Source organism: Lycium barbarum, chromosome 8 (genome assembly GCF_019175385.1).
Source record: "Lycium barbarum isolate Lr01 chromosome 8, ASM1917538v2, whole genome shotgun sequence".
Lineage (NCBI taxonomy): Eukaryota > Viridiplantae > Streptophyta > Magnoliopsida > Solanales > Solanaceae > Lycium > Lycium barbarum.
The window spans coordinates 68,094,111-68,109,852 of record NC_083344.1 but is presented as its reverse complement, the minus strand read 5'-3'; positions in this window follow the sequence as shown (position 1 = coordinate 68,109,852).

Sequence of the window (15,742 nt, the reverse complement as noted above, 5' to 3'; positions counted from 1 at the left end):
TCCACTGAAATTTCGCCGACTTCTGGGTTAGCTTCGTTAATGGAGCTGAAATAGACGAGAAGCCCTCTACAAATCTTCTATAATATCCCGCCAAACCCAAGAAACTACCAACTTCCGTAGGCGTTGTAGGCCTTGGCCAAGTCTTCATAGCTTTTATTTTCTGAGTGTCGACTCGGATGCCAACATCTGAACTAACATGTCCTAGAAATGCCACAGAATTTAGCCAGAACTCGCACTTTGAAAATTTTGCATATAATTCCCGAGCTCGAAGAACGCCAAGAACAATTCTTAAATTATCTGCATGTTCTGATTATGTGCCAGAATACACCAGAATATCATCGATATATACTATCACGAAGAGATCCAAGAATGGCCTGAACACATTATTCATTAAATTCATGAACACTGCCAGGGCATTTGTCAACCCAAACGACATCACTCGGAACTCATAGTGGCCATACCTCGTTCTGAAGGCTGTTTTGAGAATATCTCCTTCTCTAATTCTCACTTGATGATAACCAGATCTCAAATATATCTTCGAGAACCACTTAGCGCCCTGTAATTGATCAAACAAATCGTCAATTCTGGGGAGGGGATACTTGTTCTTTATTGTTACCTTGTTCAGCTGTCTGTAATCGATACTCATCCATAGAGATCCATCCTTCTTTCTTACGAACAAGACCGGTGCTCCCCACGGCGATGAACTGGGCCTTATAAACCCCTTTTCAAGCAAGTCCTTCAACTGTGCCTTCAACTATTTCAATTCTGCCGGAACCATTCGATAAGGAGGAATAGAAATAGACTCAGTGTCAGGTAACACATCAATAGCAAAGTCAATTTCTCTTTTCGGAGACGCCGTATTACCCTTCCATTCAAGCACGGGCTCTCCCGGAAATTGAAATTGAACCATCTTCATCCGGCAATCAACATTAGCATAACATGAGGCCAACCAATCCATACCCATAATTACATCGAAATCAATCATTTCAAGCTCAATCAAGTCAGCTTTAGTCTAGAGATCACATATCACAATGACACAATTTTTGTACACTTTCCTCGCTATTACCGGATCACCAACCGGAGTGAATACCTCAAAAAGTTTAATTGGCTCGGATTGCACCCCAATACAATCAGCAACATACGGAGTGACATAAGAGAAAGTAGAACCTGGATCGATCAAAGCATATACATCACGGCAAAATATAGTCAATGTACCTGTGACAACATCTGGAGAAGTCTCAAGATCCTGTCGCCCAGCTAAAGCATATACGCGGGGCTGAACAGCACCTGAAGTAGATGCTCCCCCTCTACCTCTGCCTCTACCTGCTGCAGTCTGAGAAGTTTGTGCTGTCGGGCGTACTGAAGAAGACCCAGCTGCTGATCCTGTAGGCTGAGTCCCAACTCTACCTCTCGCCGAAGGACAATCTCTCATCATATGGCCAACTTTCCCGCAGGCATAACATGCATCCGAACCCTGACGGCACTGCCCGGAATGCAATCTACCGCACTGGCTGCACCGCGGTACTTGAGGTCTCCGCTGGCTAAAATCTCCCCTGAACTGAGAATCTGAGGCCCTCGAACTCTGGCCCTGTCCTGACTGAAAAGAACGATCAAACCTCCTATCTGAGAATCTGGGAGGCGCACTAGTCGCTGACTGACCTGAGTGTCTATAGTGCATCTGTCTCGGCCCCCCTCTATATTCACTGCTCGCTCCCATAGATCTAACCCTCTTACCTTGTCTTCTGTCACTATCACGATCACTTCTTTGCAGCTGTTGTCGTTCCTCAAGATTCTGAGCATGGGCCTGTATTCGGGAAATATCCATCCCATCTTGCCAAGAGGCCGTCAGACAATCTCTAAATAAATGTGACCCCAAACCACTCACAAATCTATGGACCCGGTCTCCCATGTCGGCCACCATAGTTGGGGCATATCTAGCCAAAGAATTGAATTGCATACTATACTCTCGGGCACTCATACTTCCTTGCTTTAGGTTCAAGAACCTGTCCGCTCTAGCTCGACGGACCTCGGGTGGCAAGTAATGACGAATAAAGGCATCCACAAATTCCTGCCAAACCGGAGGAGGCGCATTCTCTCCTCTTGATGCCATCCAATTGTTATACCATAATACCGCCACATCGCGGAGTCTATAAGAGGCCAACTCCACGGATTCGGTCTCGGAAACATGAATAATCTTTAAGGTCCTCAACATTTCATCAATGAAGTTTTGCGGATCTTCGTCCGACTTCGACCCAAAGAACTCCAGAGGATTTAGAGTCATAAAATCACGGGCTCTCGTACTAGCTGAACGATCACTCGGGCCCGCATTCTGTCGTTGTGCCTGAGCGGCAACCAATTGTGTCAATAAATGTATGGCCTCGGTCACTTGTTGACCCGAAGCACCCGGTGGAGGGACCGAAGCTGAGGCTCCTCCTTGCTCTTCTACATTGGGCGAGGCCTCATTTTGTGATTCACCTTCCCCTACAATCGTCGGGAGCTCTCGTTCTACCCGCCTTTTGGTCGTAGGTTTGCCCTTCTGGGCGGCTGTAGATTTTCCCCTTGGCGGCATTCTGAAAGCACAACACACTTTTAGGAAAAATGAAATCTTATGTATGGCTCTATCGCACGATCTAATAAGAAGAAAGATGGTCATTTTCCTAAATGCCCTGTAGCCTCTTGTTTATTAGCGTGGCGCGCAACACACCATAAACAAGACTCTACTAGACACAGCTGGTAGACACTTCCTAGGACGAACTGCTCTGATACCACTTTTGTCACGACCCAGCTAGGGCCGCGACGGGTACCCGGGGCCAACCACCGAGCACCGCTCGTGCTATCACTCATCTTGCTCGTTTAATGCTTTTTTATTACTCTTATAATCAAAACATGGGAAAATCGTATTTCATATAAAACATAAATACTTTTATACACATGTGCCTCTCGGCCATCAAAATACAATATACATAAACATGAAAAACGTGAGAAGATACTACCCACACGGCGCATCTCCGAGCCTCTACCGACATGCTATACATCTAGACTGGACAAGACTCCGTCGTGCCCGAAATATATATATATGCACCAAAAGAGTAATCATAAGCACCTCCGAACGATGGAGTGCTCTCTATCAGCTGACAGCTACTAAGAATCTGGATCGAGCTCACCTCCCTGTCTACCTGTGGGCATGAACACAACGTCCAAAGAAAACGGACGTCAGTACGAATGTTGTACTGAGTATGAGAGGCATAAACAATAACAATACATCAAAGAAATAAGAGAAGTATCAAATATGGAGCAACTGTATCTGGCTGTGAATCGTAATGCATGCTGACTTACTTTATGCTCATTATCATCTCATGTATGCATAACATGTATATGTGCGAGTAACTGCCTGACCATATAGGTGCGGTGTGATAATCAATAACATTAGCCCGCGTCCAGGCCTCCCGCGTCCGGGGTACCATCTCATGCCGCCCACTAGTGGTGTCTGCCCATGCCATTTGGCCATGGTGTATAACATAGCTACCCGCCTTAGCGGTGACTACCCGGCCAACTAGGCGCGGTGTAATATAATCATGACATGCTCATCATAAAATACTTATAATACCATGCTTATCATAATATGTTTATCGTCGTACATGCATGAGGACTCTAGAACAACTGTATGTTATCGAGGTGACGTAAGGTCGTGAACCCTCGATTCCATTATGAACATTCACGAGCATTCTACCTCACCTTGAAAGGATTAGTATATAAGGTGAGTGGATACACGGAACGACATCATTTACTTTATAAGGACGTCATATCATATCTTTTGACTCATATAGCTATTCATGATCTTAGGCTCTTGGCTTTCCGGAATATAGGAGGATCATGGAATGGAAGAGAAATCATATCATGAGATTCATGCCATAGAAAGAAAGGGACTAGCCTCATATACCTTTTTCGTTTAGCTAACCTATCATCCACTTGTTCTCCTTCGATATCACGTCGTTACCTTCACGAGAGAATTCAGACTAACGTTAGTTAATTGACTACAAGAACGCATCATGATTTCTAGGGAAAATTGGGCAGCATTTCCTTTATTTCTACTACTTTTCCCATATTCTATATGAACTCCCAACATTCACAACAACATCCACGATATAGAGACCAACAATCATTGTTTATATACATTGAGTAAAACCCACCATTTCTCTCCAATTTTTCCACATTTAATGGTTATAGCTCGTTATCGTGTTTTCTCTTATATAATACTAATTTCATGGTATAAACATCATTTACAACGTATTCATAACCATAACGCATCAACATTCATGATTCCATTCCACTATCATTCAATTGTGACACTATTCACTCAGTAATGGCCCATTTTCTATATTCTTCTACATTTCAAGAATATAAGCCTTCCAATACCTTGAACAACATGGTATAGTCATGAAACATACCTTAGATGTTGGTTGAACAAGCCTTGAATGAGAAGACTCCTCTAGCACTAAAACCCTTCTTCACCTCTTTTGGAATTTCTTGAAGGAGATGACTTCAAATTAGGTTTCATACACTTGGTTCCATAGATTTGGTGTTGGTGATCTTTTTTATCCTTTGATTTCTCTTGTAATGGAAGAGTGGAGAGTTTTCTAGATGGTTCTTGAAGTGTGGAGAGTGGATGAAATGAAAAATGAACCCTTACACTTAAATTTAAAAGCTGGCCGAGTCAACTTATACGGACCAACATACGGTCCATACTATTTATACAGACCGTATGTATCGGCGTACATTTGGTCCAGTGGCTGGTGGCCTTCTTGGCCAATTATACAGTCTAATCTACGGCTGGTATAAATTATACGGTCCGTAGATTGGGCCGTATAATTCCCAGTGATTCCGTTTTCGTTCTCGTTGTCTCGTTTGGTCTCCGATCCTTATGGAACCTTCTTGGCACTTGTTTAACATCTCAACATCAACCTAAAGGGCATTATTACACTTCTCTAAGACATCATTATGCCATCACAAAATGATTGCTCGTTATTCTTACCCGATACACTACATATGGTTTTCTTTTCTTAGCAACTATCTTTCCTTATCTCCCATGCTTTTAAATTCTCGTTTAGGGTCGTCAAATACTACTTCTTACTCATCAAAACACCATATACGTCCTGACCTTCGTTGTCCTATTCACAGTACATGTAAGGGGAATTTTTCGAGGTGTAACAATATGATATGATGTTATTTATTGCCCACACTAACCTTATATGTTAGTTCCTTCAAGGTGAGGCAAAATGTCAATAATTGCTCCATAATGAAATCGGGGGATCACGACCTTACGTCACCCCGATAAAGTAAAGTTGTTCGTAAGCCTTATGCATGTATTATGATAAGTATGTTACGATAAGCATATTATGATGAGTACATGTTGATGACATTACACTGCGCCTATAAGGCCGGGCATCCCCGTTAAGCCGGGAGGCTTACAGATTATTACACCGTGTCTATATGGCATGGGCAGTACCACTAGTGGGCGGCGTGAGATGGTACCCCGGACGCGGGAGGCCTGGACGCAGGCTATTGCTATAATTATTACACCGATCTGATATGGGCGGGCAGCTTATACATTATTACACCATACCTATATGGGCGGGCAGCTTATATATTTATGCATACATGACATGATGACGATTATGAGTAAGGTAGCATGCACTATTTCTTTTACACTTGACAGTCAGATACAGTTATTCCATATTGATACTTCTTTTATATCATTACCTTATTTCACTGTCTATGCCTCTCATACTCAGTACAATATTCGTACTGATGTCCATTTTCTTTGGACGCTGTGTTCATGCCCACAGGTAGACAGGGAGGAGAGCTTGACCCAGATCCGTAGTAGCTGTCAGCTGATTGAGAACACTCCATTGTTCGGAGGTGCTTATGATGATTCTTTTGTGTACAACCATGTATATGTATATGTATGTTGGGCATGACGGGTCTTGTCCCGTCTTCATGTTTAGCACTCCAGTAAAGGCTTGTAGATACGCAGTGCGGGTTAGATGGTCTCACGAGATGTTATCATGTATAATATGTATATATTCTTTTGATGGCCGAGAGGCTTATGCATATAAAAGTATTCTACGTTCTAAACTGATAAAAAATGATTTTCTTATGTCTTGAGTATGAATTGATAAAAGAGCACTAAACGAGTAGATGAGTAGCAGCACGAGTGGTGCTCGGTGGCTAGCCCCGGGTACCCGTCACGGCCCCTAGGTGGGTCGTGACACGTACCACAGGATGCGAAGGCCTTGATATTCCCGTGCCTTATCACGCAGTTATGTAGGTTGGCCCAGGTGAGGCACATTGATACATTTGTAGCTACTCTCCCCACAACAAAGGTGTGTGATATCACCCGGAGTAGGGATGAGACCCTCCGTACATCTCAGGCCACCAGTACTTCATTGCTAGATCTCATGGGTGAGCAGGCTGAGCATGTCATTGATTCACTCCCTCAGGGCACAATCGATATAGGCATGGAAGGACTGTCCACAACAGAGGCCTCCACACTATCTGTAGCTGATGCTACCCCTTCTTCTAAGCCACCACCTCGTCCTGCTGTTCCATTTGAATATCCTATTCCTCCGTCAGCCGCAACATCAGTTTTCGAGGATCTCTTTGTCCTCAACAGAGCCAACTTCAGAGAGTTTGCAATCAAGGCAGAGCGTGCTGATCAGCAGGTGACCCGGATATTACAGCAGTTGGGTAGGTTTTTCGGGAAGGAGATTGCACCGGAGTTGGAGCCTCTTCAGGAGGCTATGGAGAGGCATTATGCTAGGGTCAATGCACGACATGACAGTTTAGAGATGCAGATACTCACTATTGAGAAAAAGAGTGAGTCTGGTACTTCGGGAGATTTGAAGACCGAGCTTGACCATCTTCGAGCTGAGATTGTGGCCCTTCGAACAAGAGAGAAGGTTATTGTGGATGACTCGACACCACCTGCACTAGTCGCCAGCATTTCCGATTTGATCCGAGTAGTTGACTTGGTGACTGAGGATGAGCCTAAGGAAAGTCGCCAAAGAAAGAGGCCTGTCACATTGGCTGATGATGAGGATGAGGAGGAGGATAATGAGGAGGAAGACCTCGAGCTTCAGGAGGGTATTCGGCGGTCGCGCCTGGACACGAGGTTCACCGGCGCATCTTTCAGCACTAGTGCTATCCCGACACCAGTAAGGCTGATTACGATAGCTCCTCAGGACCTGCAGCCACAGAGCCAGTCAACTCCACCTCTTCAGTCCACTGAGCCAGTAGTAGGAGGAGACACCTCAGCAGCAACAACAAGATTAGAGCATTTCAGGTCGACCCCTCTACCATGGGGTGATGGTATGATTTTTGATGCATTGGGGACAATGCATCCCTTTTTTGCTGGGGGTGGGGTAACCTGATGTACCTTGTAGTATATATTTGTTAAATTTTATTTAAAGTAATTGTGACTTTCATGGTTGTAGCATTTTGAACTTTTGGCATGAATTTTGAATGAAAAAGGATATTTGTGAACTTGAAAATGGATTGATTTGAAATTGACCCCTCCGAAAGTTTATTGAGTATCTCATGTTGTAATGAATTGACATGTTTGGTTCTTTTTGTGACATGATAGATATTAGAGTGTGGATGAATTGAGTGTTTAAATCCTTATGTCATTGTGAGTGTGAGAACTTCTTGTGTTCATTGTTATCATATGTGGATCCAGAACTTGCCTGGTAGGTCGTGCTTTATTGCTTAGGATAGTCGGTTGTGAAGTGATCATAGGCTTTCCTTCTAAATAGTCACGTCAGCCTTAAAAAGCCCAAAACCTGTTCTATATGAATATCGCTAGTTCCCACGTTGAGCCTTTGACTTCTTCTCTTGATTAGCTGTAACAAACCTTTTCCCCACTTCATGAATTCATTCCATCTTTGCACCCATTCCCTCCTTGACACTACTAGAGCAAAGAGACAAATCGCCTAAGCTGGGGGTGGTATATGTGTGATGTAAAGGCCAAGAGCCTAAAGCTGGGGGTGTGTGAGTTGCATAGTCGAGAACTGGATGTGATAGCGGATAAAATTTGAGAAAAGTTTATAATATATATATATATATATATAGGTTTATAATAATAATAATATTGTCTCATAAAAAGATTGTAAATTCTAGTAAGAGTAAAATCACATCTTAGTCATGAGTTGAAGAATGAATAGATTGGCCATGAGAAAAAAGGTCAAAATCTGTAGTGTCGAGGAGGATGATTCACTAATTCCCAAATTAGTATCCTACCCGTCCCCGAGCCTACATTACAACCCAAGAACAAGTCCTATAGTGATCATAACTGAACCATCCGAAAGTGTTAGGCATTGAAATAAAAGGCAATCATATGGTATCTGCACTTGTAAATCATGAACTTCTTTGTGAGCGCGAGTGCTTTCTATTCTCATCCATCCTTGTTCCGATTCTTATTGTAAAATTGTGCGTGGGACATTCTCTAATCTAAGTGAGGGCATAATGGTGAATACTCGCACGCATAAATGCTTCTAATAATGTGATGTCATCGATTGAAGCGTCATGGTCAATTCTAATAAGTTTGTTTTGAAAGAACCCTGTTTGGGAATGAGGAAAGAGAGAGTTGATTTGAAAAATGCACAAGCCGGTAGCGATGAGCAAGCACCATTGTAGTGACTTTTACTTTATTTTTAGCATAGTTGTAATTTTATTTTGTGGTTGTTTTGTCTGACTTGCTTGAGGACAAGCAAAGATCCTAAGTTGGGGGTATTGATGTGCCGCGGATTTTTGGCACATTTGACGCCTTTTTACTATGAATTTTGGTTGTTTTCAAGTAAGTCTGGTTCTTGTTAATATGTTTTGTTGTGTTTTAGGAAAACAATAGCCCAAAAGCAAAAAGCAAAGAACAAAAGAAAAATTGGCCAGAAATGAAGAATCGACGTTCCGTCGATCAGCCGATGAACCATCCTTTGAAGCGTCAATAAGCTCGATTTTCCAGTGATGAAAAAGTTGAAGATGACAAAGGACGGAGGCATTGACGAAGCGTCGAACTGATCGACGATTTGTCATTTGTGTCGTCAAGCAGGATCTCTTAACAAGAGGATAGAAAGACGGAATACTCGACGGAGCGTCGAACTGGTCGACGACACTATCGAATGGAACACATGGCTGAAGGTACAAAGGACGGAGAAATCGACGGATCGTCGAACGACCGACGGTCCGTCGATCTTGCTATCGGGGCAAAATTTTGTCAGTTGCTGCTGTGCGTTTTTGGAGCCTATTTAAAGAACATTTTAGGTTTTTTCTAGCAGCCAGATTTTATTGTAACCACGTGAAAAGTTTCATTGGTGGGTGAGCATTGAATACTCCCCTTTTGGAGCTTAGTGAAGACACCAAGATTCCATTTTCCATTATCTTTATTACACTTTGTAAGCTTTATGTCTCATTTATTGCTTACTACTTTTGAGACCATAATGTGTGAGAAGTTTCTTTAATCAAAGTTGTGGACCCAAATGATGGGTGCTATGTAATGGGTGTCTAACATTGCATATATATATAATGGGTTGTGATGTGTTTTATTATTTCTCGTATTCATTGTTCTTTAAGTGGCTGCAAACACTTGTTCATGCACAAACCCTAGTTTATTTGAAAAGATGAACTAGGGTGTGATTTGAAATAATATAACAAGGACTCGGGGTGCTAACCCTCATTTAATGAACTCGCTTAGGGATAAGATGAGTTCTACTTGGCATATTTAATCAACCTTATTTATAACCTTTCTGCATTTGGGAAATCATGAAAAGAAATACTTTCTAACTATTGGAAAATATTAGAAAGTTTATTAGAGATTAAGTGCATACATAACCTCGACCCATTAGAAATATATCATATTGACACCCATAGCATAACATCTAATCATCGCAGGGATACAACTTTGGTTCTCCAAATCCAAACAAATTCCAAACATTTCAAAATAGCAAATACAAACCAAATCTCTTTTCAAAATATTCGGAATAGGATTAAAGCCTTTAAAGGCTAGTATCGTATACAATTAGTACCCTTTTCTCTCCATATTCCCTGTGGGATTCGACCCCAACCTTGTTTGGGTTATTATATTTGACAACGTCCGCTTTACGCCATTAATAGGTGTAATTTTTGCGTATCAGCCACCCGTACCACGATGTTCCCAGTGTGGGAAGTTGAATTAGGGTCATTGCCGATTGGATTCAGAGGGTTGTTATTCATATGGACGACCAGGCCATATTATGCGTGATTGCCCCTCGATTCATGGTAGAGGTAGGACCCAGCCTTCAGGGTCTGTAGCCGGATCTTCAACATCTGTACGCCCTATGGGGCCAGGTTCACATGTGCCAGTCGGCCATGGTAGAGGCAGAGGGAGAGCCCCCAGTTCTAGCGGTCCTCAGCACCGTATTTATGGTTTGGCTAGACGCCAAGATCTTGAGTCTTCTCTTGATGTGGTCACAGGTATATTATCGGTATTTTCTCATGATGTATATGCTTTGATTGATCCGGGCTCCACATTGTCGTATGTTACTCCGTATGTTGTGGGTCGATTTAGAGTCGAACCGGAGTCGATCAAACCTTTTGAGGTGTCTACACCCGTTGGTGAAATAATAGCTAGCCGAGTATATAGAAACTGTATAGTTGTTATTTGTGACCGTCGTACTGTGATTGACTTGCACGAGTTAAAAATGGTGGACTTTGATGTTATTACTGGCATCGATTGGTTGGCCTCTTATTATGCCAGTGTTGATTGTAGGATGAAAATGGTTCGCTTCCAATTTCCGGGAGAACCAGTTCAAGAATGGAAAGGGAATACTGCGTCACCAAAAGGTAGGTTTATTTCCTATCTAAAAGCAAGGAAAATGATCATGAAAGGATGTATTTATCATCTAGTTTGGTTTAAAGATGTACAAGCTGAATTGCCAACTCTTCAGGCCTCCCTCCTGAGCGGGAGATTGATTTCGCTATTTATGTGTTGCCGAACACCAAACCTATATCTATTCCTCCATATAGAATGGCTCCCGCAGAATTGAAAGAGTTGAAGGAGCAATTGAAAGACTTGCTTGAGAAAGGCTTTATTAGGCCTAGTTCATCCCCGTGGGGAGCACCCGTATTGTTCGTCCGAAAGAAAGATGGCTCCTTGAGAATGTGCATTGACTATCGGCAATTGAATAAGGTGACGATTAAGAACAAATATCCTCTCCCGAGGATTGATCACTTATTTGATCAATTACAAGGTGCCAAATGGTTTTCAATGATAGATTTGAGGTCCGGGTATCACCAAGTGAGAGTTAGGGAGAAAGATATCCCAAAGACAGCCTTCAGAACAAGATATGGCCATTTTGAGTTCCGGGTAATGTCATTTGGGCTAACTAATGCACCGGAAGTATGTTACACCTCAGAAATTTCCCTGCGAATGTACAATGAAAAATTGCAGGTTGGCACTTTGATCCAGTTGGTCGTAAAGTGGAATACGGCCCGTAAAGTGATTTACGGACCATAAACTGAGTAGTAAACTGCCATGATCTCCAGCATGCCTTTCTGGTTTTGATATGCTTAAATACGGTCACAAAGGATGGACTGTAAACCAGAATACGGCCCGTAAAGTGGGGTTTACGACCACTGTGCATCCCGACTACTGTTCATAAAAAAATCAGATTTTGTGATTACTATAAGGGACCCTTTTCATTCATTTCATTTCATTTTCTCATCTACACCACTCAAGAACTCTCTAGAAAATTCTCCAAACACTTCAACCATAAGAATAACAAGGAAATCAATGATCAACAACATTAAATCCATGAAAGAAAGTGTGTGAAACTCAAGTGAAGTTCATCCAAACCAAGAAGTTCAAAAAAAGAGTGAAGTAGGGTTTTGGTGCTAGAGGAGTAAATCCATTCAAAGCTTGTTCAACCATCATCTAAGGTAAGTTTCATTACCATTTCATGTTGTTTAAGGTATTGGAAGGTTAAGACACCCGAATTGTAGAAAAGCATAGCAAATGGGTCATAAATGAGTGAATAGTGTCATGAGTGAATGGTAGTTGTATTGAATCATGAATGTTAGTGTGTTGTGAGTATATATACGTTATAAATGACATGTTGTTATACCCCGCGTTTTATGTAATTGGATAATTCAAGACAATCGCGGGAAAACGACAAGCGAGGCTACATTTTATTGTGTTTGGCACTTGAGTTGTTTATGAAGAGTCTAGGAGTGGAAATAATGAGAAAGGTCAAGAGCATGAAGGGGAGTTCACGACATGACTCGTGGAAATACGGAGGAAGACGAAGGGCAAAATTGGAAGTTGGAAAAATTGCCTTCAAGAATTTCAAGTAGTAGCCCAAAATATAAATGGGCTTGAAGGTTTTCTTTGGGAATTTATAGGCCCAACCGGCCTTGGAGAGGGTCCAAGCCCAATATGAAATAAGACTTAGTCAATATAAGGGATGACTAAGTCATCTTCATCCATTAAGTGTCTAGAAATTTCAAGAACTCAAAAGAAAGAAAGAAGGGGAGAAACCCCAAGGCCTTTCGGCCAAGAACAAAAATTCCAAGAAAAATTGAAAAAAATCTCTCCAAAAATTATTTTCTATCAAGTAGAGGGTGCACAACAAGGTGAAGTTGTTGTTGGAGCAAGAAAAATTCAAAATCATATAGGTTTCCAAGAGATAAGCAAGTGAGAAGTTGAAGAATAAAGGTAAAATTCTAACCTTGCTTTATGTGTTATACATGGTTTATATGTGTTGTAGTATGCTAAAATGGATGAAATTTATGAAGGAGAGAAATATAGTACATGGCCGTGTGTATGTATATATGTGTATGAGCCATGCTTCAATTATTTTAATTAATGTTTGGTTGTTATTGTTGTGAATGATATATGGAAAAAAAAATGGAAGTTGAATGAATATTGAGAAGTTGTAGTGTGTATGTTGGTGTTGGCCGTGTGGTTATGGAAAAAATGGAAGAGAATGAGTCAATTTTATTTAGTATGATGTTGTTGGAATATAGATTATGAGGTTGTCATTGTTTTCATAAAAGTTAGAAAGTTTTGGAAGAAGTAGTAAGTTGATTGAATATGGAAGTTGTTAGTATTGTTGTTGTTGGAATTGTGGTTGATATTTTGGCCGGGTTGAATTCCCGGGATTGTTGTTGATTGAAATTAGCCAAGTTGAACTTGGTGGGATGGAGTATTTATAGGGGAAGTGCTGTCGAAATTTCGGTAGCCAAATGTTTCCTTAAGATTCTAACTCAAAGTATACTAATGAAAGTTTTGGTAAACTTGACCAAATTGCAGATTTTGACGAGATTGTGACGCGATTTTGGAGTAGCTAAAGGAGCGGAGAGAGGTATGTAAGGCTTCACCCTTCTTTCTATGGCATGTCTTAGTTGTAAGAAGTCGGGCACAAGCCTCGGGGACGACCTCAATCCCCGGAATCCGCACCTAAAGTTTTCAACTTTTCATTCAATTGAATTGAAGTAGAAAGTGCGCAAAATGATAGAAAGACCTCCTAGACCTCTATGACGTGCGTAAATGGGACCCGATCACCCTAGAACCCTCACAAGTAATGACATGACCTGTAGTATATGTAAATAATATACGCCACCTCATCCGGCCCGAGGTGGGCCCGCTACCCCCGGACTTTCCTATAGTATTGGTTGATGTACTTCAAGTGAACCCGAAGGGAACCTTTGATCCCGATCTTGTTACCATGAGATAAGTACTATGATTCCTCTAACGAGGATGCCTCTGTGATGACAAGGATGACCATGATGTTAGATAAGCGGGAATGCCTATAATACGTACCACCGGAATGACCCTATGACTAAGACGACTAAGCTAAGCATCTTATACGAATATGAAAGTGACAAACTAATTCTTGAAACTTATTTATATTCCCTAGCCATGATTTTATTTTCTAGAAGATTTCAAAGTCTATGAAATGACATCTATAATACCCCGATTTTATTTTACGTCCATTATAATATTATCCTCCATTGATACTCTCATCTTAAATACTTGTTTTCTTTCCGAGGTAAGACAAAACGATCACTATCCTTTCATAAGATAATCGGAGGTCACCGACCTTACGTCACTCCGATGGATACATGATTCTCCTTGGCCCCCTTGTACGCTTATACACTATATGTATATGTAGATAATGTAAGTAAATGTATGTAAAACACATATGTATGTACAAGCTGTGTATATAATCAAAGATCTAGAGCGCTATAGTCGCCGACATCCATACATGATACCAGAGTATGTCTATAATCAAAGATTCAGAGCGCTATAGACGCTGACATATAAGCATGATGTATGTACACGTATACGGGGAAGATGGGGATAAGGGCAGAGCGTTATACACGCATTTCCACCTGATCAGTTGGCATTACATGACATGATATCGTCCCGGACGCGGGATGCCCGGACGCGGGAAGTACATTTATGGCTAAATGGATCGGCTGCCGACGCCTCGGCAATATGAGACATCTTATTTTTACATATATGTATAAGAAGAGATTTTCAAAGGAAAGCTATGTAATAAGATGATATACTATGACACGAAATGCTATGATATGATAAGATAGGATATGATAAGCTAGACTATATTGTGGCAAGCCACACTATGACATGATACGCTAGAATATAAAATACCGTGAGGTGATAAGCTACGATATGACCGGATACGACATACTATGATAGTGCAGAGCGTAATGTGACAAAATGCAACATGATATTAACCCTAGTTCCTAAGTCTACGAAAAAGAAACGTTGCAGAAGGAAAAAAAAAAAAAAAAAAAAAGGGGGACAAGTCCATATGAAAGCCGGCCCGAGAAGGGGCCTCGCTACGTGCAGGTTATTTCCTTGCTGCATTATCGATCCTACGATTCCCTGATATTGTTAATCATGCTCTATATTACTGCTTCTATTATTTTCCATGCCTTACATACTCGGTACACTATTCGTACTGACGTCCCTTCTTGTGGACGCTGCGTTTCATGCCGCGCAGGTCAGCAGGCTGGTGGACGTGATCTATAGGAGCTTATCAGCAGTACTCTACAGTGCTCCAGTTGTTCCGGAGCTTTACTTCAGCGGTACTATTTTGTATATGTATATTCGGGCACGATAGTACTCGGCCCTTTCTATGTGTAATTACACTATGTCTAGAGGCTCGTAGACAGATATGTACAGTTAGGCAGGTTCAGTAGATATACGATGTTTGGGCATTATGATGTTGTTGTATAAAGTATTAATGACGTTTGCAAGTCTATGTTTCAAAAAAAAAAATATGGCACTGTTTATACGAGATAGATAAGGGGTGCTCGGTACAAGTATCGGGTACTCGTCACGGCCCCTAGTTGGGTCGTGACAGAAGTGGTATCAGAGCAGTTCGGTCCTAGGGTTTGTCTACGAGCCGTGTCCAGTAGAGTCTTGTCTATGGGTGTGTAGCGCGCCGTACTTATAGGCAGGAGGCTACAGGGCATTTAGGAAATGTGACCTTCTTTGCATTCTAAGATCATGCGATAGAGCTACGCTATTAGGCTTTCATGTTCCTTCTCCTAATCCCTTGTTATGATTTCAGTAATGCCGCCGAAGAGGAAGGCTACGGCAGCCGAGAAGGGCAAGAGGGTGCCCGGTAATAGAGTCGAGCGGGAGCTAGAAGAAGGAGAATCTCATAATGCAGCTCCCCCTCAG